The sequence below is a fragment of the Anser cygnoides genome, chromosome 3 (genome assembly GCF_040182565.1).
Source record: "Anser cygnoides isolate HZ-2024a breed goose chromosome 3, Taihu_goose_T2T_genome, whole genome shotgun sequence".
Lineage (NCBI taxonomy): Eukaryota > Metazoa > Chordata > Aves > Anseriformes > Anatidae > Anser > Anser cygnoides.
Window position 1 is genome coordinate 91,101,306 of NC_089875.1, and position 21,727 is coordinate 91,123,032.

At 47.4% G+C, this 21,727-nt stretch overlaps 1 protein-coding gene and 1 long non-coding RNA gene across 7 annotated transcripts in view; one reads left to right on the top strand and one right to left on the bottom strand.

Moving 5' to 3' along the window:
* Positions 1–137: 137 nt before the first annotated feature.
* LOC125184464 (uncharacterized) lies at positions 138–18,741 on the bottom strand. Of its 3 annotated transcripts, none has more exons than XR_010830515.1 (5): positions 18,073–18,741; positions 11,405–12,146; positions 10,907–10,978; positions 3,350–6,302; positions 138–2,297 (listed from the first exon to the last, which is right to left on the bottom strand). It is a non-coding gene; the product is annotated as an uncharacterized lncRNA (long non-coding RNA). The 3 variants fall into 3 exon arrangements; XR_010830514.1 differs by lacking the exon at positions 138–2,297 and having other exon boundaries at positions 3,876–5,383; positions 5,537–6,302; XR_010830513.1 differs by lacking the exon at positions 138–2,297 and having other exon boundaries at positions 3,876–6,302; positions 12,049–12,146.
* LOC106030372 (uncharacterized) overlaps positions 16,831–21,727 on the top strand; it is a 47,347-nt gene continuing 42,450 nt past the window's right edge. The window contains exons 1-3 of one of the 4 annotated variants that reach the window (XR_010830512.1): positions 17,223–17,238; positions 18,741–18,892; positions 20,262–20,529. The gene's annotated coding sequence lies outside the window, so the exon portion shown is untranslated. Of the gene's footprint in view, positions 17,296–18,740; positions 18,893–20,261; positions 20,530–21,727 lie in introns of all 4 variants that reach the window. The other 3 variants (XR_010830510.1, XM_066994720.1, XR_010830511.1) reach the window with 3 other exon arrangements.

The following is a 21,727-nucleotide window of genomic DNA, read 5'->3' on the forward strand; positions in this document are numbered from 1 at the left end:
TGTGAAGTCTGAAGCATTTTCTGGAGGGATTTTCTTTTTTAAAAAGAATTGACATTGTGTTGCCTCTTTCCAGTACAGTTTCTTCATTAAGATTTTGCATTGTTTCAATTAACAAGAGCAAAAATACTTATTTTTTCTCCCATTTTCTGGCTTAACTAGATTATTTTTGTGTTGAAACTGTGTAATAATTCTATGGATTTTAGCTGATGCCGTGCCTTAGGTTTCCTCTGAAACCAAATATGTATGTATGGCATGCCAACATACTGTGGAATGTTCCCTTTGTAAGATAACTCAAACAAACATAGCAAAGATCTTAAATTAGGTTTTGAAACTGCTCATACCTGTATCCCAACTACAATAAGCCATGTTATTGAGTTGGCTCATACAGAACGGTAAGGTTGCTAAGACTGTCTGACCCCCCTTCTGCTTTAATCCTGGTTTTATTAGATGTTGCAGGTGACTGGATGTGAACAGTGGTAGTTCAGGAGTAGATGGCTTCTGCAAAACAGCCACGGAGTACTCACATAGCTTATTCCACAGGAGATAATGTAGAAGATGGCTGCTACCTGATCATTAGCTGTTTATGAAACAATAAAAGTATTTAAGATGTGCTCATCATCAGAGGAAAATAGCCTGAGCAAAAAATAATGTTTCTGTTTTTGTGTGTGGGATACCGATCTTACGCGGACAGGCTGTTCTCTGGAGGAAGGTAGCGTTGTCTTAGCTTCGTTGCCAGAAGATCAAGGTAATCCAGATTTTGTGGTCAAGCTTCTGCTTTGTTTACCTCACCTGTCCCTAGAACAAGATGGAGCTTAGGACAGGCAATAGGGAATATAATTTCTGTGAGTTCTGCCACATTTCACTATCAACATTGTTTTGATGAAATTGCTCGATGACTTTTTAATGAAAAAGAATGAAACTTGGATGTTTTTAGAGCTAAATGGTAATATGGAGGCATGGATGTTGGCTTTACAAAGAGAAGAATACAAAAATCTTGTGTTATACCTGCTTTTGATCAGATTACAGAGCATGGTCACCGTTCCTTTACTTGAAGTAGCTGTGGAGACGCGCGCTTGCCCTGCTAAATAGCGCAGCAGCTGGTGCAGCATCTTTGTCAAGCTGCAGTTTTGTTACACCATCGGAGTGGATGCACGCCTGCTTTGGTCAAGCTCCAAGTTGACCAAAACCCCGGTGGCTGTTAGTGTAGCAGCAAGCACACGGTAACGCTCCTGCGGAGCGGTGTGTTGGCGGGGTTTGGCAGTACGCTAACCCGGACAGTTGGCTTAGGGTTAGCTTTGAACACGTTCACATCTGCCCAGGAGGTGCCATCAGCCACTGTAGCAGCATAGCTACTGCAGGGCTGTCAGAAGGAGTAGTATACGGTTACTGTGGTTAATTCACCTCAGCTGTTCTCAGGAATATAATGTAATAAATAGCTGGCACTTAACAAAGAGCATTATTCTATATAGGTTCTTGTATCACTCATCACCAGGCTAGCTGGGCACCTTCCAACAGTGCATTAAGCAGTGGGACTACCATCTGCTCTGTGTGATTTGTTCTCTTACCGGCTCCTTGGTAGCGTGCTCTGTACTCCTGTGTTGTGAAAAAGCATCTGTTTGTCAAAAATACGCGTGTGCTCTTACGCCTTCCCTGCTGAAGCACGGTTAGGAATGAGGAGGTGTCCCTTGCACACGGATTGGGGACTTTTGATCAGCCATAGGCTGCGTGGAGTGCACTCCACAGCCCGAATGCTGGCAGCTCACGCAGCGCTCTAGGGCTGGGGGCTTTTCTTCCAGCTGGCTGCCTGAGACACGGCTCATGCGAAATGTATGCAGTTTTCCCCATGTAATCTCTCCAGCAGACAGACTAGACTCTTCTAGGACAGTTCTCCCCTTCCCCATAAGAAGGTGAGTTGAGACAATAACAATATTTAGGGATAACTTTTGAAGAAACTGGAGAGGTGGGGATGAAACTGTTCTCTCTCCACCCTTTCAGTCACGTTCTTTAGCTGAAGCAGGAAAGACGCCGTTGCTGCTGGTGTAAGAAGTTGCTGGTATTGCACAGCGCTACCTAATTTTTGAATATGCTTTGCAATGTGAGAGGTGTCCCCTTGCCTTTGTGACTATTGATATTCCTCTTTATAGGGGCTTTAATGGCTTTTGTAATTGCAGATATAGTTGATAGAGTCGAAAGCCACTGAACTTCAGGGGAATGAATACTTGCACCAGGATGGGAAGCTGTGTGCCGTTGTCGTGCACTGCTGCTGGAAACGAGCCTCTAATTCAAACGGCTGTGACCTGGATATCAAAGGAGGAAAATTAGAGGTCTGTTGCCAAGAAACTGAGTGTCCTTGGCATGTAGCAAAGCAGCAACAGAGTTTTAATTATCTAATTAAAGTGTGGCGTCCCGTTATTTTACACCGTTCATAAAGCCAGTTGTGTATGTTCTTTTTTTTTTTCCTTATTGCTCTGCAGAAGGGGCTCCTGACCTGAGCAGGTAGCAGCGACTGGCGCACGTATCAAAACGAAGATGTTAACTGAGGCGGCGGAGCAGTGACCTTAACTCCTGTAGTGCTAGTTCTGTGCGGGTCTGCCTTCTGAATCTTTGCTAGTTATAAGCAAGTAAAAATGTTCTCTGGGAGATGTAGGGCGTCACTGCTCGGAAATATGCTTTTATTTTTTTCACTGTGCTACTTTGTCCTATGTTTTAGCTGTCTCTGGGGTGGTTTTCACTGACTTTGAAATCTATCTTGGCAAAGTTTAGTGGCACTCACTGTTTTGCTTGTTTCTCTTTTGGTATGCTTTTTCTTTGATATGCTCTGATAAATATTTGCTGTGGGACAGATTTCAATCCTGGTTACGTCAGTCTAAATTAAAAGTGCAGTCACTAAGGTCCATGATTGCACTAGAGGAAGTGAAATCAGACATGGGCTGGCCTGTCCGAAGCCAGCATCTCTGCGAGCATTCAAAAGGCCTTCCCTAATGAGAGGGGGAAGATGAGGACAGAGAGTGTGGTATGGGAAGTAATGGGGGAAAGCAGGACTCTGATCTCAGGCACTGTCAGAGTGAAAAGATGCCCAGGGAAACAGTTAAATGCCTACGCTGGGAAATAAGTAGGTGTCAAATGAGTCACGTAAAGGAATCTGAGATCATGCAGATAAGGGTGAGCAAAGACTCACTTGGTTTTAGAGGTGTAAACCAAGAGCGAGGGGAATCTCATTTTCCTTTCCAACCCACTCCTCGCTCTCAGGTTATTGGGGGCACATCTGTACCCCACAGCCTTTGTGCGAATGAGCTTCGCCGAGCCTGGGCACGTGGGCTTTTATTGCAGTTATTTCTAACGTTCTCACCTTCTGGCCTTTAAAATTCTCCTTGGCAGAGGTTGTACCGCTCTCCTTGCAGCTCCTCCGTAAGTCCTTTTCTGCCGGGGATGTTACCGGTTACGGCGCAGTCGGCATGGGCTTAGCCCTCCGGCGCTGCACTTTTGACCCTTCCCTGCTAGGGCTTTGCTCCAGCCCAAGCTATGGCAACGCACGGCAGCGTGCAGCTTAGTAAATACTCAGCTGCTTCTAGGCTCCGTGGCTCTGCCCTGCGCTGCCGGCTCGCGGCATAGCAGCCCCTGTGCTTAGCAACCCGGCTGCCCTCACAGCGTCGCCCCCATTCACCACAGTGAGTGTTTCCAGACTTTCCTGGTGATAACGCACACCCTTGTGCAGGTTTGGGTCATCTGCCAGCCACGGCCTGTGATAGCAACTGTACGACAGCAGAGCCACCAGGGCTGGCTAGGAAGGGAGACAAATCCCAGAGCCACGACTAATTTCCACAGGTACTAACGAGCGCAAAGCTAATATACATAGCAGTAAACTTAGGCCTTACTGTTTTAGCACGTGCCTTTTCTCAGCAATTTCCAAATGCCCACTCAGAAGCACTTTCTACAATAATTAAGGTACTTCCTCCCCTTTGGGCTGGAAAGGTGTTTAGTTTCCTGGGTCACAGGTGCTCTCATGTCCTCTGTACGTGGAACTCATTTGCTTCACAGAGGAGGGATACAGCCAATACCTCGCTCCTTTCCTGTATTACAGAAGATAATCTGTGTTTTGTTTAAAAACAAACAAAAAAGACTGGTAAAAACTCCTGAGTAAAGCCACAAGAACAGTCTTTTGTCTCACCTCAGGTATCCCTTCTGAGATCCCTGGCAACGAGTCTGGCTCAGCTAAGGCCCTAGTGAGATGATCGTTCAGAAATGATGAAAAGTCAGTGGAACATGAAATCCAGCATGATTTTAAGTATTTTAAAACATATAGTCTTGCCTCCGAAATAAACAGGTCCTTCTTTCCATTATTTCTTCATTAAGCCAGTAACTTCTGAGGAAGTAGCCTCTATTTGTGCCACTGACAGAATGAAAATGAGGACATTCTCTGAGAGAAAAGAAGCTGAACCATTTCTTAAATAAATCAGTTTTAACATATTTAAGAAGGAGAAAAAAAAAAAAAAGGCCATTATCGTGGCAGATACCTGAGTGGCTTCTGTGCTGCCACCAGGCTGCGTCTGGAACGTCAAGGGGGCTGGGGTGAGGTCTTCTGATGGAGAGCAGACCCGAAATTTCAGCTCCAAAGATACACGGCTTATATTTTCCCGGAGACAAACGTGGAGAAGTCTCGCACGTAAGGATAATATTTCTGTAACAATTCACATCTTCAGAGAAGCACACCGAAGCTGTGAACTGGTCTGCGCAACTCTTCAGTGGAGGAGATAGTTCATTGTGTTTGAACTGCTTTATCTCTGGTGAGCACGCAGGGAGATTAAACAGCTACTCTGGGGCCACCGCATGCATCTGAGGCAGGGCCAAGATCAGAATATTGATTTCTGGCCTCCGCAGTCCCAGGCTCAGTTCACTACATTATGTTGTTTTTACCGATAACGTTTAGACAAATAGATCTTGACATACCAGAAGCATAGTAGCCTCTCAGTAAATTGAGCAGGGCTTTAGCTGTTCGATTCCTTTGATTTGTGTGTGCTTCATGCTTGTTCCCAGTAATTTCAGCAACTATTGTATATTTACAGTGAAAGTCGCTTCTAGCCTGAAGCATACTAGACTTCTTTTTCTCGTAAAGCAGACATAAGCCTAATCATGATGCATTTCCTTCTTGTCAGTTCGAGATCTGCAAATATTACTTCAAAGAAAATTTGCTTCATTCCTCTTAAAAATAAACATTGGTGGGGATTCTCAGTCCTAACCAACTGTAGCTTGTCGCTCATGCTGTTCCCTTGGTTGAGATGGAAGTCAGAAAAATAGGAAAAGTCCCACAGATCCAAAGTTCAAATGCTTTTAATGAAATTGCCAGATGTTATCTTCAGATACTCAGTTTCTGATAGCCGAAAGCCTAAAAAAATGCAAGGATATATCTGAAAGCTAGAATAAATTCTACAAAGGCAATAATTCAGGTATTTTTTTCTATTACAAAACTGCTCTCCAAATATCTACAACAGTGTAAGAACATTGCCAATTGCTACAACCCGATAAATCTCAGAAATACCTGAGCCTGGTTAGATGCAGACCAGAATCTTTGTTCTGTCGTTCTGAACTCCAGGTATCTCATTTGCAGCTAAAAAAGCCCCCTGCTTGCTCTTTTGGAGTGTACTTGAAGTTTGGCAGCCTTACAAAAACTGTACTGGTGTTTAAAACACGTCAAGTTATCTAACAGCATTCTCCACCCTTCTTTGTTACTTGATGCAGTAGCACGATGTCATTTGTCAGAGAGCCAAAACTGGAGACATGCTGAATATGTGAGTACCAAGGAAGTGGTTTCCTTAGCAATAACAGGCATGTGAAAGTCAAAACTTCCTTTCCTCCTCATGTGACCTTTTTCAAAGCAATTCAGATAGGGGACAATAGAAGCGAATTCCAGGCACCCACAGTGTTCCTGCATTGCCAGACAATGATTTGCCAAACAGCCGAGTTATCTTACCTTTTTATTGAGGTAAAATTATGTTTTTCTTGAGCTGTTCTCCACTAGGCATTTTGTGTGTTCGTGTGTACTATGCAGTTTTTTTCCTGAAATGAAAATTGCCTAAAGCCATAGAAACAAATATATAGAAAATTGCTTGGCAATTTTCTTGCCAATGTGGACCGAAAAGTTTGTTATGCATAAAATCCCAAATCCTTTCTCTTGAGAGGAAATGATGGCCTAAAAACTCTTAACAGTTGGTTTTAAGAGCTGGAACTCCCTGGATGCAGTACCAAGCACTGACGATACTTCACCCCTTTTCTGCATGGTGAAAAACGCCATTCCTTACGACAATCTGCAGAAAGAGAGAGAGGGAGTTGATTTATGAAGGCAGACAAAAGGGAGATGGCATTCACCTCGCCCATCCTGCACGCGAGCGCGGTATCAGTCCCCTGTTGCTATTCTTATCCTGCCTGGCGCAGACGTTCCTCGTCCCTAGGGACAGCAGCGATAGCCAGAAGTACCAACACAGAGCCCTCTGCCCAAAAATTCTCTAGTATTTTCTAAAAGCAGCTACTAAATTTAAACCTGGCCTCTCTAGTGAGGTAGGGAACTATTAGCCCCATTTTTCCAGCTAAGGGACAACGCAGCAGGTAGTTGTCAAAGCGGCAGAGAAAGTTCCTGCTGGAGCTGGAAATAGAAGCTCAGCATCTTGTAACTTGTGAGAGACAGGCCTGGATCCCCAGAAGTCAAGGAAGGCTTGGGTGTTAGAGTCCTCCTGGCTTCGCTGTGCCCAGCTGCCCGCTACCTGTCCTGGTCCCGCACCGCCGCAGCCTGCGTGCACATCCCTGGCAACTGGCAGAGAAGGGATCCTCCGATCCTCAGGGACCACTGATTTCATGTGTGTTTGTTTGTTTTTCCCTCGATTTCAGGATTTATTCTTCAACTCCAGAAGTTTTATTTTTTATTTTTAGAAATGAGCTATAAAATATGGATAGCTGGGTTTGGAGCCGGTCCCGCCAGGCAGGAGAAGCAATCCGACAGAGCCAGTTCAGCTGAAGATGTCTGCGAATCTGGGGCAGGGATGTGGCACAGATTTGGAGCCTCAATGTCTGGAAGAAAATAGGCAAGCCATCTGCTCCCACAGGGTCTGGCGCGTTGGTGCTTTGTGCCAGTTCCACCAAGGCAAAGCTTATTGTCTAGCCAAGCATTCATGTCCAGCAGAGTGTGTAAGTACCTGCGGTGAGGCGTCGCGTGAAATCCCAGGCCAGCCTTGGCAAAACGTCGTAGCAAGCACGTTCACGTTTAATGCCAGGAGCTACACAATCGCTGTGCGATACTCCTGTGGTTTCTGAGAGAGGGCTGTCGAGAGGACGCTTGAGAAAGGGTGCTGGTGCTCTGTCCTCAGGCGGGCAGGCTGCAGCAGCCTCTGGCGCCGAGTCAGTGCCCGGGGGGGTCGCATTCACACTGACTTCTCATTACACCCTCGAAGCCAAAAGGCAGGCATGACCAGAAACAAGGAGAGGCAAATAAAAACCAGACAGAACTGTGTGGAACAATTGCAGTGAGTCTTTCTGGGTTCTAGATGTTAGCCCAGCACTGGAAATGAAGATCTGGAGGACCAGGGCTGTGCTTCCCACGGGAGGGCGAGCAGCCGTCAGGGCCTGCACCACACCGTGAGCCACACGGCGGCTGTCGGAGGCGGGGATCCTGTCAGCAGAAGGCTTGAAGAGTGACACAAAGGTGGAGGAGCAGCCCAGAAAACACTCTCCAGCAGAGGACAGGCAGCGAGGGGCTGCCCACAGGCCCCTCCAAGGGCAACTGCACCCGCAAGGATGAGGGGACCGGGCCGCAGGGCCCCAGCTCTCCTGGGCCAGGCTGGGGACAGGGCAGGTGCAGGCCAGCCAGGAGGCTACGAAGCCTGTGCCAACACCACTGTGCCACCACCATCGGTATGGCTTGGAGACACATCCAAACCTTAAAGGCTCGGGATCTGTAGCGGGCTGGCCACAAAGACCAAAGCAAGGAAGGGAAGGCTGGCCCGAAGGCAAGGCGCCGGGAGCCGAGAGGAAGAGCTGAGAGGCGGAGGTGGCACCGAGCTGCCTGCTTGGGGCTAACTGCTGCGGCTCAGGGATGGCCCTCCCATCGATAACTTTTAAATAATTTAATTTTTAAATAAATAAAGGGTTTAAAAATACAGCTTCGCTGCCCCGTAATTACCCAGAGTAGAGCAGACGGCAGGGCAGCTGTCAGGTGCCATGGCATGATGCACTATTTCCAGCGACTCCGCAGAAGTGCCACAGGACGATATTCTCAGCTGCACCTTGCTAATTAATGGCATTTTTTCATTCCCTTTTGCTTTGTACATGTTAAGGCAGGCTTTATTTCTCTTTGCGTGTCATTTAGCTTGATAAATATCGTTGAAAAATGACTTGACAAATGTTAAAGTGAAGATTATTTCTAAGTATGTGTTCCTTTGGGGGAAAAGCTGGCCAAATGTCTTCCGACCTGTTCTTTCATAGGACAGATAACACTCACAGGATATGCAAGCTCCTCCTGTGTAGTCCATTTTTTTTCCCCATCGTTCTTGCATGTTTCAGTTTTACAATCGTTTCCATGGGCCACAATAAACCAAGATGTAAAGAAAATATACTCAGCATTATTTTGAAAAATAACAAGCTGTATCCTTTACAGGAAATTTGGGGTTGAGGCATACTGTACACGTTTTTGTCATGTTCTTTTTTCTCACTGAACAGGGGCATATTTCAACCACCAGAGCACTTGCTGATATGATTTAATTAATAAATCAGATTTCAGATTCTGTGGCAGCAGAGTCATTTTGACAGGGCTGCCTTTCAACATGCTATCCTGCTGCTGAAAGATCCGCCGGTGAATGCAACATTTGTCTCAGGCACTGAGGAGAGCGCTGACCCGACACAAGCAGCACTGCCCGGCGCTCAGAGCTTGTCATCGTGAGTTGCTTCCACAGCCGCCCATTCACAACCTTGCTGAATAAACACAGGTATTAAATTATTCAGCTGATGGAAAAAAAAAAAAAAAAAAGCATTTTGCATTCAAATCTGTGTACTATGAGGTTTCTAGGCTTCACTTTTTGAAGAGTGCATTTTAACAAAACTCTGGCACCTAGGAGATGAGCGTGCAAGCTGTGGCAGTACTGTGAGCCATAGAAATTACCTGGCTATTCCACACAACTGTGCGTTCTGCTTAGTGCACTTTTGAAACCTACTCTGAAATGACTATGAAAGTAATTATAATCAAGCAGGTTGCTCTGGATCTGGACGAGCTGCTCCAGGTGAAATCCCAGCAAAAGGGACCCTCCAGTGGCCATGAATGAGGTTGGGATGCAGAGCCAAGGGTGGGAAGCGGAGATGCGGGTGGGATGTGGAGACGGGGCTGAGCAGAGGCACAGCATCGGTTGCACCCTTCCTCCCAGCACAGACACACAGCCTTGCCTCTTTACAGTGCATCTCCAGGTCCTTTACTGCCTGAGAGCCAGCAGATACCTAGCAGGCTGACTAAAGTAAAAAGCACCTAGGCAGGGAAGCAACAGAGTGCTCCAGAACTTTTCTAATGATTAACCTGAAAACACGCAATTGCCCATACAGTGTATTTTCTCTTGTGGACAGCTGAAGGACGCACAGACATTCAGAATCTCTGCCGCTGCTACTACAGAGACCTGACAAACTGGTTCATTACCAGTTCTACAGGTGTAACGTGAATATGGATCTCGTATCTTTGGTTTCACTTGTTCTTGGTGTTGATCGCTCTGCGAGGCAGTTTTGTTCCTGTTTCTAGTTCAATCTTCCTTTGCTCCGATCTGTCCCGTGGGCAGTCTCTGTGAAGAACACCTGCCTCTCCTGAACCATTTTCCATCTGCAGATCTCCACAGACTTTACCAAAAGTGAAGAAATGGACGGAATGAGGCAGATTTGGGGCAGTAGGCAGGGGCAGATGGGTAGCACTGGGGCTAAATGGATCGTGGTCAAGGGGAACGGGTGGAAGAGACATCATGTGAAACAGTGGGGCTGGTCCTGGAGTGATAACCAAGCTTCCTAAACCCTACGCAGCTGCCACAACCTCTGAAACCCACGAAGCAGACCCCCTTTTGTGCTGGTCCGCCTATGAAGAATAAGGTATTGCTATAAGCAAACACACTCTCCTTCAAGTAGCTGTGGTTTCTATGGGGAACCTACAGGTTTCAACCCCTCTGTGCCAGTATCACACAAGTATCACAGTGATGATTTGGGGTTTTTCTCCCCCAGTTTTTAAAGAGAATGACTTATAAAAGCTACATTGGAAGAAAGCCATAAAATCAAGTGCTCACATGTTATGAAATGTAAGAATTACAGTTGTGGTCTCTAATTCAACTCTTTTTTTTTTGTCACCACATGATACAATCTTTAATTACATTCCACCAGCTAAACTGTAAGAAAAATGTTACTGCCTACTTTTACTGGCAATTTACTGTAGAAAATAATATGCTAAACACGAATGACATGTTCAGCGATTTAATATTACGAAAGTAATAATGCAACAGATTATTGTGGTGTTACTTGTTCGCTCCTCGTACTGCATTTACTGTAAAAATGTTTTAGTGAACAGCATGGAAAGTCTGAAGCTTGGAAGCATCTTTTGGCAAAATAAGACATTTAGCCCATGAGAAAACAAACTCAGGAAAGGGCAAAAGCTGTGGACTCATTACTTTGCTGTCTTGTCCCCGACATTCAGCTAAAGAGGAGAAGCTTTATGAAACTTGTTTGATAAGTAAGTGTGAGCTGAGCAGCCTGCATTGCAAAACAATTATCAGTTTGTGCTGTTTGATGTTCGATGACACCTCCCCAACATATAGATGGCCCCGATCCTTAAGAGCTCATGCATGGCACATATGATAAAATTACACGGGTGAGGAAAGTGCATGGCAAAGAAAGGGCAACTTACCAGGCTGATCTTCCTGCTGCCATCAGTGGCACCCATTCCCCGGGCTGTCCCTGTACACAGCCCAAGTCTCAGCTGGGCAAAATTAAACACATTTATGACAGGCAAAAAATGAGTAAATCCCAGTTCCTGTGATACAGTATTTCATGTTCTCCCTTTTGTTTCAGCACCCACCTCTACTCCAAATTTTAATTATTTAGGAAATTATATTTTTAGTATTTTCTGGTCTATTCCTGGTAAAAAGTGCAAAGAGCTGTAGACTTTTACTCTTCTCTTATGATATTACACATGCAACTTTTTGCATTTAAATAAATATACAAGATCTCATAGCAGGAGAACTTCTGTCTGTATCTTCAGAGACGTTTACTAGCAATATTTTTAGTTAAAATCTAATTGTTTGCCTTTGAGTACTAGACTTTCTTGCTCTTTACTAATACTACATGGTATTAACTAAAATGTCCTGTTGCTTTTGGCAAGACAACTTAAGGGAGAAAGTCTCACCTGGCCTGCTGCTGGTCCTCTCAACCCCGCGATAACGCTCTTGGATTAGTAGCACAAGGTCGCGATCTCCTCTGGTACAAGAGTGGCCAAGCCAGGCCCTTTGTTCTTTAAACAACGATTCAAAGTCACGTTGCCCTTATTGTCAGCCTTCAGAACTAAAGATTTTCCTCATGCCTGGCTTCACTTTGACTTCATGGCTAAGGTTTCAGCTAACGATGCTATCAGACAATAGTGGAACACAATTGAAAACAACTACTGGAAAAGTCTTTACCCTGCTCCAGAGCTGCCAGGTTAGGAGAAAAGGAGAGTTTTAACACCTACTGTGAGGCAAACACAGCTACTGAAGCTACCAGGCCTGTATCTGTATATGCATCTGCTCACTACTCACTAAGTTTTTTGTTGTTTCAAATAGGAATTGCAAATGGTTTGATAACCTGGCCTGAAAACATTCAGAGCTTCTGCATCTTTTGAGAATTGGCTATGATCTTTTATTTTTAGCTCTTTTAACTGCAGCATTTATTTGGAATTGAAAGCAATCTCTTAGTACATAACACACCAACTATACCAGAACATTTTTTTTCTTGTTGTTCTGTGTGAACTCAGCTCATATCAACATTCAGACATGTAAGTCACCAAACGTGTACCTAGAGGGAGTGCTGAATGCGTGCTGCAGTGCACCCTGTGGTCCCCAGTCATCCTAGTTAGGAGGCTGTCCGTCTGCTTTGCAAGCCTGGATCTGCTTCTTGGAGAAAAATAAAAGAAAAAAAGAGAAGGAAAATGTGTGAAAAGATGTCTGAGAAAACCTAATCACCCTGTACATAAACACTAAAATTTAAGTTGAGGAGGGAAGCAGAAAATTGCCATTTTACAATTTAACTTTCATTTGGAGCAAAGAGTGGTGGGATGTCCCTGCTGACATATCCTATTGGCATACTTCCTATGAAGGCCTAGAAAAAGAACAACTGTTTTCATAATGTTCTGTCCTCGAATGGGAAAATTTAATATTACCATCATTCCTGGATGCACCAGAGCATGGATCTCTCATTATCCAGAACAGAACGAATGGGAAGTGTGCGCAGGATAAAACAAGTGTCAGCAGCTAGACAGCTGATGGATGACGGCTCCTGCTTATTTCATTCCTAACAGCCTCAATGTTTCTGTATTCTTTCCCTAATCTATGTCCGTTGCACAGCTGTCCTTACCCCTCTGCAGTTTAGATCATTGACTTTTTGGGCTAGGGACAAGCTCTTGACAGCCTGGTATCTGACAGAACAGAACCACAAATCAAAGAGCAGGATGAGTACATAGGAGCAGAAGTGAGCCCTACCTGTTAATTTCCCCCCCCAAAATGTCCACTAGTTGAAAACACCAATGTAAAATTGAGCAGACCCCAAGTTTGGTTCCAGACGTGAAGAAGATCATTGCACTGCCCAGCCAAACTTTCCAGGGGGAGCAGGCATATGCCTCCACAGCCTCCACATCGTATCTAGCCATTTTTTTAGGAACTGTGGCCTTTTTTGTTAGCATATACTTCTTTTACAATGTTGGATGGAGTTAAACCGTGGTATTAATAATTACAGAGAGAGAGAAGAGACCACAGTATTAATAATTACAGAGAGAGAAGAGGGTAACTGGGGATATTATAGGCATCCCCTGAGGTGCTAACTAGAATCTTGTCGGATACATCAAGAGGAATATTTTTGTAGTTGAGACCTGAAGTTTAAAAATCACTTCTGAAGTGTAGTAGTACCTTCTAAGTTACTTTAATTTTGCTTTGAACACCAGAGAGATGAAAATGCAAGACAACAACCCTGTTACTCTGATTATGTTTTATCTAAAGGCTATACGATGCGTAGTATACTGCTCCCTGATGGTAACTCATGGTGAGCATGATAAAATTGTGGAACTGGACATTTGCTGCTGTTTACCAGCTCAGCCACTTGAAAAAGCTGCCTGTCGTGCTTTCAAAGACACCCAGAACTGAGGACAACAGTGGAGGGCAAAGACCTAACCTCTCTCACCCAAACATTACATACTCATATTACATATCCTGCAGATGAGAAGACGTTGTTTAAATGGAGAAGAAAATGAAATTTGGAAGAGTGTTTTGGCTTTTTTTTTTTCTTTTTCTGAATTATTGTTTCCATCAGGAATGAAATGGCAGAACTGCCCAACCCTAGTCTGCTGCACTAAGCAGGTTCATTACGGATGTATCCGGCGGCCAACCCACGTCAGTTCCTCCCGGTCTAGACATCATCAGACTGAGAGATGGGAGCTGCACCGAAAGCTGGACTGGGCAGAAAATCGTTTTGTGTCGCTGAAGTGTGCTGCTTGGAGGAGCACCCAGCTGTGTGACTCTTTCAGCACACGCATTCACTTCTGGAGTAAGAGCAGTGGTGTAACACCAGTTTCCCCCACAAGCTCAGGCTATACAGGCCATGCTGCTCAGCAGCAGAGCATCGGGCAGAGCACGTAGCTTGGAGGGGTGTTTGCTTGCGACTGGAACAGCGAGAGAAGGGGCAGAGACGAGCAGTCACAGCTGCAAGGGAAGGGTGGAAAACGCTGGCCTGAGGGAAACCTGAGGACACTTTCCGGTCGCAAACAGACTGGGAGAAAGCTGGGAATGGTGAATAAATATTGAAGCAGGTATACTCTTCTACAAGGAAGCAGAGCTCTGTCAGCGACATTCCCAACTCTACCCTTGGCTTTCTGATGGAAATAATCTGTGAGGCCACATTTCATGACTTTGGATCAAAAGGGGCAACATGATTATCACTGGTTTTACCCTTTATGTTGCAGTGTGTTTGTCCTGCATTAAAAATTACAATAAATGCCTGTGCTTTTTCTTCTTCCCAGCCTCCCACACTGCAGCTCTGCCGCAGATCAGCTGCCACGCAGGGCAGGTAACTCTTACTTCCAAATGTCTTGTTTAATCTCCTTCCCTTCTGTTCAGCTTCCCTTACAGTACAATAAACCCCCGACTTTATCCACCAGCCTGTGTGTATACATTAGGTCCACAACCTTGTTTGTATTTCTGGTGACCTCTGGGGAGAATCTATCAACACTTCTTCATCTCACTTACAGCAATGAGAATGAGTAAAACACGGTTGTTATGTCTTTGAGCAATGGATTGGATGAGGAAGTTATCTTGGTAATTAAAAAAAAAAAAAAAAACCCACCCCCGAGGACTCTGAATGGCTTCTCTATTAATCACTACAAGGACACCATTGACTTACTGTGTTTGTGAGAAACATGCCCGTAACAAAGTAGACACTTTTCTTCCTAACTCAGAGGGCATGTCCTTTGGCAGATTGTAATAGCTTTCCCTCAGAGATATTGCAGCAATAAAATGTGACTGAAAACATCTAGTAAATATAACCCCGCACAACTTAAATACCTAATTGCATCTCATATGTTTACTGAGATGTTTTAAGTGTGAAACAGTAACGTTCGGCTCGTCCAAGGCCAGCGAGGTTGGGCTCACCTGGCCTTCTCATCGATCCAGCTGGGCGCTGAAGCCTGCGGAGAGCAGCAGTGCCCGTCCCTGCTCTGAGCCACAGCAGCGGTGAGATGAAATGCTAACATAAACCTCCTCCCCGGCGCGAGTGGCTTACGAAATGTTGTTCTCATGTTTGAAACAGTTTATGAGCAGGAACACGGCCAAATACCACTGCTCAGTCAGCAGCAGCTCATAAAGCCGCTGCAAGTCACCTGTGTGTCTGTTGTGACCGGTGGGCACCTCATTTTACCCTTGTATCGGGAAGCTGGGAATGGCTATTGCAGGAGGGACTACGCGTGTGAGCAGAACCAATACTTTTGCTCTGCTCTGCTGCTGAGATTTGGCTGAATCCTTGTGTAACTATTCCACATATAAATGCTAGGTTTCATCCCGTCCAGTTTGAGCTGTGGGTTGGCGGGGTTAGGACCTAGGCTCTGTTCCTGGATTTGTGCCTAGCTATGACAGAAATACAAGCCTTAAAAACAGTAATAATGCCTGAACTTCTGTGCTGAAAGGCCCAGGCATCAGGAAGGTAGCAAGTCTGCTCAACAAGTCATCTCTTAATTGAGAAACACAAATGTAGCCATACCAACAACAAAATCTAAGCTAAGGCTGTGTTTTGAGCCACACAGCAGAGGATGCTTGCCCCATGTGTGTATGCAATAATACTCAGCTCTCTGGTGAAAAGGGTGAGAAGGAAGGACCTCCATGTCCTGCATGGGAGAAAAGGAGAAAATCCAAGTTCAGCCAAATCTATCTTCATGAATTCTAATTCTGATGACTCTCCCATGTCCCCCAGATGTAGCATACGGCATGTTGGCTGGTGTTAGCTGCTGTTATTCTTACTTTTATAGTATGAGACTCTTACTATGGCAATCTTCATCAGAGGGCAGGAGTCACATTAGATGTTCTTCAAAGGTGGGGGGAAAGCAGCACAGGCTGCCCACCAGTGCCCTCTCACAGCTGGTGGTCAAGCTCAGCAGGAAGCAATTGCAGCCCAGTGGTCTGCCACTGCTAGTCACTAAGGATTTAGAGCAAATTTATTAGGAAAACATAATTAAACAAGTGGAAATAAGTGGAAAGTGGGATAAAATGCAAGAAGAAACTGGCTGAAGGACAATGTCACAGAGGGAGTGTTCCCTCGCGGCAGGAAGATCCAGAAGATCGGGCATTTGACAGACCTAAAGCTTAACATTTGCGTCCATGACCTTGGCACTGGATGTCAGAGCACACTGGTGAAATTTCCCAGTGACAGGGCTCGGAGGCATGGTCTGGAGAAAGGAGGATCAGGAGAGCCTAAAAAAATGTTTGTCTGAACTTGAAGACTGGAATAATTTGAAGTAAGTTCAATCTACAAGCAACAAGGTTATATGTTCTGAGGTTAAAGAACAAATATATCCAGTGCTTGGGTGTATAGTTATGACTTACTGGGCAGGAATGAGTGGAGTTTATTTGTGGATCACCAAATGAGCATGATACAGTCATGGGAAAGGCAACAAGACTGCACAGTTGTGGCTTTCATCTGATCAATTTCATCACTATAAGAGAGTGTCCAAAGAAGGGCTATGGAGATGGTGAAGGGTCTGGAGGGGAAGGTGTGTGAGGAGTGGCCGAGGTCCCTTGGTTTGTCCAGAGCAGGCTGAGGGGAAGCCTCATGGCGGCCGGCCGCTCCCTCACGAGGGGAGCGGAGGGGCAGGCGCTGAGCTCTGCTCTCTGGGGACAGCGACAGGACCCGAGGGGACAGCATGGAGCTGGGACAGGGGAGGGTGAGTGAATTTGATGACTTTATTAGGAGCGGGGTGACACAATTAATTATTAGGAACCTGGTGACGCCGGGGACAACAGCGCAGCCCTCAGCCCCGACCCGGCCCCAGCTGTGTCGGGTCTGAGGGCTCCGCCGCTGCCTCCCCCTCAAGCAGCCGCGGGCGGGGAGGCGGGGCCGTCCCTCCCCATTGGCTCTCCCCGCGGGACTCTCTCCTCTCCCCGCCGCCTCATTGGCCGGGGCCGCCCCTTTCCCCCTGCGCTCATTGGCGGAGCGGCACGGAATCCCCTCCGGCTGAGCGGGGAGGGGGGGGGCGGTCACCTGCGGCCGGGGCGGGGGGGGAACAAAGAACATGGCGGGGGGAGGAGGAGCGCGGCCGGCCCGGCCCGGCCCGGCTCGGGAGGGGGGGAGGCGGACAAAGCCCGGCCCGGCCCGGCCCGGCCCCCCCCCCCCCCCCCGGCCCGGCCCCGCCCCCGCGGCCGGCAGCCGGCCCCCCGCGAGGCGGCGGGGAGCGGGGCGGCCGCACGGAGCCGCAAGTTTTGCCCGGAGTGGGAAAAGTTGGGCTCGGACGCGGTAAGGGGCGGCCGCGGGCACGGCGCCGGGCAGCGGCAGCGCGGCGAGGGGCTGCAGGTGCGGGCGCGGCGGGGGGCGGCCGCCGGCGGGGCGAGGGGTGCCGCGGGGCGACTTCGGGGGGTTTGCCTCCTGTTTCTTCCACCCCCCCGCCCCTTTCACCTTCCCCCCTTTTTCCCTTTTTAACCCCTTTTTTCCCCTTTTCTTTTTCCCCTCCTTTTCCCCTTTCCTTTTTTCTCCCCTTTTTTCCCCTTTCCTTTTTTCTCCTCTTTTTTCCCCTTGTCTTCCTCTCTTTCTCCTTTTCTTCCTCTTCTTTTCCCCTTTTCTTCCCCCCCCTTCTCACCTTTTCTTTTTCCCCTTTCCCCCCTTTTTTCTCCCCCTTTTCCCCCCTTTCCCCCTCTTTTCTTTTTTAACCCCTTTTCTTTTTCCCTTTTTCCCCCCTTTTCATTTTTCCCCTTTTTTCCCTTTTCCTTTTTCCCCTCCCTTTTCCGCCCCCCTTTTTCCCCTATTCCTCCCCCTCACTTTTTTCCCTTCTCCCCTTTTTTCCCCCTTTTTTTCCTCTTTTCCTTTTCCTCCCCCCCCTTTTTTTCCTTCCCCCCTTCACCCCCCCTTTTTTTTTTCTTTTCTTTTTCCTTTTTTTTTTTTCCTTTTTTCCCCAAAAACTTGCTTTTTCTCCCCCCAAACCATCCAGCAGCAGGCTGGCCGGGGGCTCCCGCTGCCTCCCCCCACGAGCAGGAGCCGTGCGGTGCCGTGCCGTGCCGGGCTTCCCCTGCCCCGTGCCGCGGCGGAGCTCCCCCCGGAGCCCCCCCCCCTGCTGGCCCGAGCATCGCTGCGTACCCCCCCGGCCGAGCTTTACATCCGGGCAGCTCCGTCGCGTCTCCGAAAGCCTCTTCTGCTGCTCACGTAGCGAGCGGCCGGACCTCCAGCCTCCCCACGCTCCTCTCGCCCCGCTTTGGGGAGAGGGGCGAGGAGCACCCCCAGCTGAGGCAGCAGCTGAGAGGCGGCCCGGCGGCCCCAGGAACCCAAATAACCCTTATTTCCTATAAAAAAAAAAAAAAAAAAAGATTAATTAGTTGTCATCCCTGCCTCTGCCCGTGCGAGCACCGGGCGTGCGGAGCCGCACACGGGTTTTGGCGGGCGCCGCGGCGCGCTGCCCGACCTTAAGAAGAATATCTCTTTAAAATGTGTTGACATTTAATTGACCTTTGAAAGTTCATTCTGTTAATCATCCTCAAAGCAGCTAACGCTATGGTTGACTGATCTGGTGTTCTTACGCTCGGCCGTGCTCGGCATATAAATTCTGCGGCATAATTGCTACTTATTGAGCAAGAGTTTCTTTTCTTCTCCCGAAAATGAAAAAAAAAAGTTTTCCTTCGCCTCTGGCTGGATACTACTTGCAGAGTTTTGAATCAAAATGCTTTCCTGTCATTAGTTGTTGTGAAGGGTGGGGCCTGTAGTTAGACAAGAAATTCCATGACTGAAACGCTGTTTTTCTCCTTCCTGAGGCCTCAAACAGGGCAAGGTAACCTTGAAGGTTACTTCTGTGCCTACTGCAAATCAAAACACAATGGCTCGCTCTTCTTTTCGCTGCGTTCCTCCTCTCAGCTCTAGCCGCTTTGGTGCGGAAGCCGGAGTTTGAAAGGGTCGATTGCAGAAGGTAACAGCCCCCCTGCCCAAAATGATACCCCCCCCCCCCCCCCCCCCCCCCAAAAAAAAAAAAACAAAAACACAGAACAAATAGGAAAGCCATCCAAACCCAACAAAACCAAAGCACCTTGTCTCTCAAAGTCAAAGGTAGTAAATGGCTTAACACGCATAGCACCTGCTTTGTGCCTGATGCCCCTAACTTTGTTCTAACCCAGACTTGGACACGCCAAAAACTGGAGCACAATGTGTGGGGTTGCTATTGAAAGACCCAAGTCAAGGTTAATTTTATGCGCGCTTTCGGAAGGACGGATTTCCAGCTGACCTTAATATCGCAGGTGGTGTTTTTCATGTTTTGAGACCCCTTGTGTTGAATTTCTTGTTCTTCGTGGAAAGTGAGGAAAAGACCAGAAAACAGTTACATGTAATGCAGTATCTGTGGTTCCTAACAGGGCACCAGCTCTTAGCTGGTACCATTGAAAACAAATTGCTAGCTCTTGCTCTTTGTTGTTAACTTTACCAGCAGGTTTGGTCCCCGACAGCACTGCTCCCATGGTTCCCAAATCCATTTCCTCAGTGCTACTTCGGTGGCCGGAGTCCTAATCCCGGTCCCAATCCTAATCCCAGCCCTGGTGCTGGACGGATGTGGCGGGGAGCTGCCAGGCCCGGGGGAAGCGGGGGCCCAGTTCTTGCTGTCGAGTGCTGTTTACTGCAGCACAATAGGTGCAGGCGATACAAGTGATGAGTTTTGCTGAATCCATAGAAAACAGAGTGAAAACAAACAGCCCGGCCAGCCACGTGCAGCTGACAGGAGAAGGCGGCGGGGAACCTGAGGTAGCTTCAGGCCTTGAGCACGCGAGTCCTTGGCAGCTGGGCCAGGGCACGGGGCTGCCACGAGGGTGTGTTTGGCTGGGGCAGTGAAACGCCAGGCGCTGGTTTGTGGCCGAAGGCAGGCCCTAGAGGGGGAGCCTCACCTGGGTGCTCCTCGTCCTGGTGTTTGTGTCGTGTATAAAGGCTTCTGGAGCAGCCAGTCCGTTCCCAAACTCCTGGTTTTACTGCTGGGGTGAAGGCCAGAGCTGGAAGCCGCGCTTTGTAGCAGCACGTTTCTGCGTTTCAGCGGCTGAGGAGTGGCAGGAGATTTGGGCACAGGTCGGGCGATTCTGGCAAATGTTGTGAAGGCTTCGGCGCTGCTGCACGCACCCGCTGGCAGCAGGTTGTGTGCTCCGAGGGCAGTGGGCACCTACAGGGTTACACGGCAGCCAAGCAGGCACGTTTGAAGTTTTACTCCTATCTAAAACTCTATCAGGCACCTAAACCCTTGAGGGTTAAGAGGGAGAGTCTCCTGAAGGTGAGGCTGATGTTCTTTTTATCTGCATTCCTAGATTACTCCGAGGAGGATAACGTGAAGTCATTCACTGAAGATTATGGCATTGCATGAAAGGAATGTAACATCGGGCCATAAATTAACAGAAACGGGAAAAGCTCATTCTCGGCTCCTGCTTGTTCATCCAGCGCCTTGCACATGACCCCTCTGCACCAAGGACTTGGAGTGCACGAATGTACCTTTTGTAACTGCAGAACCCGCCACACCACGCACGTGGTGCGGAGATAATGGGCAAAGACAAGTTCCCCGTCCTCTTGTAATTTCAGGTGTGTAGAACATAAGTTTTTACATTTTCTCAAAAATGCTTTGAAAAAAACCTGGTTTTTGCCTCTAACAGTTCAAGTCGAGTAAAACAATTTGATTGTGTGGCCTTGATCAGCGTTAGTCCAAGAGATGCCTTCCCCCTGTAGCATTCGAAATGTAAAAGAAGCACGAGTTCGAGCGCAAGTGTAGACGGGTTTAGTTGCATTTTAACATACTTGCTGGTCAAGGTGAGCCCAAGCCATCCTAATGTGACATGCTTTGCATAATCTGGAGGGGATTAGTTATTAATACATTTGGAGAGAAAAAAAAAAAGTCTGTTCTTGCCTCAGTGTTTTTCTTCAATGACACGCGTGCGAAATTAAAGCTTTTGCGGACAGTTGATTATAAACTTTCTCGGAGTCTTAAGCGACAGACCTTTTCTTGGGGCTGCCAAGATATGTTCTAATAGCTCTGATTTTTAGCTGACGACAAAGCTGTATTTATTCACTGGGGATTTTCTGCGCTAATAAACATCAGGAAAGTTTCTGGTTAAGAAAGCTTTTTGTAGGTGTCCTCCTGACCGCTTTTCCATGTCTATTTCTATAACCTGTAGGCAATTATTGCTGCTGATAAAAAACGAGACGCAGCTTAACCGCTTGTTTGCATCTGTGGAAGGCTGTGTAGGGCTAACGTTGAGAGTAGCTGTTTGTGATTTGGACTGGAGGTTTTGGAGAGGGGCAGAGGGAAGGGTTCAAGCTCCCAGTGCCTGAAGCTGGCGGAGGCGTTTTTTCTCTGTGTGCCCTCTTCCTTCCCACCCCATTCCTTCCACCCCGAGTCACTCCAAGCTGGGGGTCACCTTGCTTTTTCCTCCCTTCCTAGTGTGCGTGGCAGTGCTGATATCTGCATGGTGTTTCCCTGAGCAGGTTGTTCCTTGCACAGGCCCTTAACTAGGACTTTAGTGCTGGTAAGCTCTGTCTGCTGCCTTAAGTGGTCAGCCTAATGCCCTCTCATCTCTTCCTGTGACTGAATTGCTTGTCGTCTTAACTTGGTGGGCATTTTCTTCAACGTGCATGTTAGTCTGGTTTCTCTCCTCCTTCTGGAAAGCTGGGAGGAAAGGACTTCTCACACTGAGGAGAGTACAGGCTTAAGAGGAATCTGGAAGCGTAACGTGAACAGAATTTCAGGTTTGTGACCCTGCCAGCGTGGTGTCAGCATTTTGTC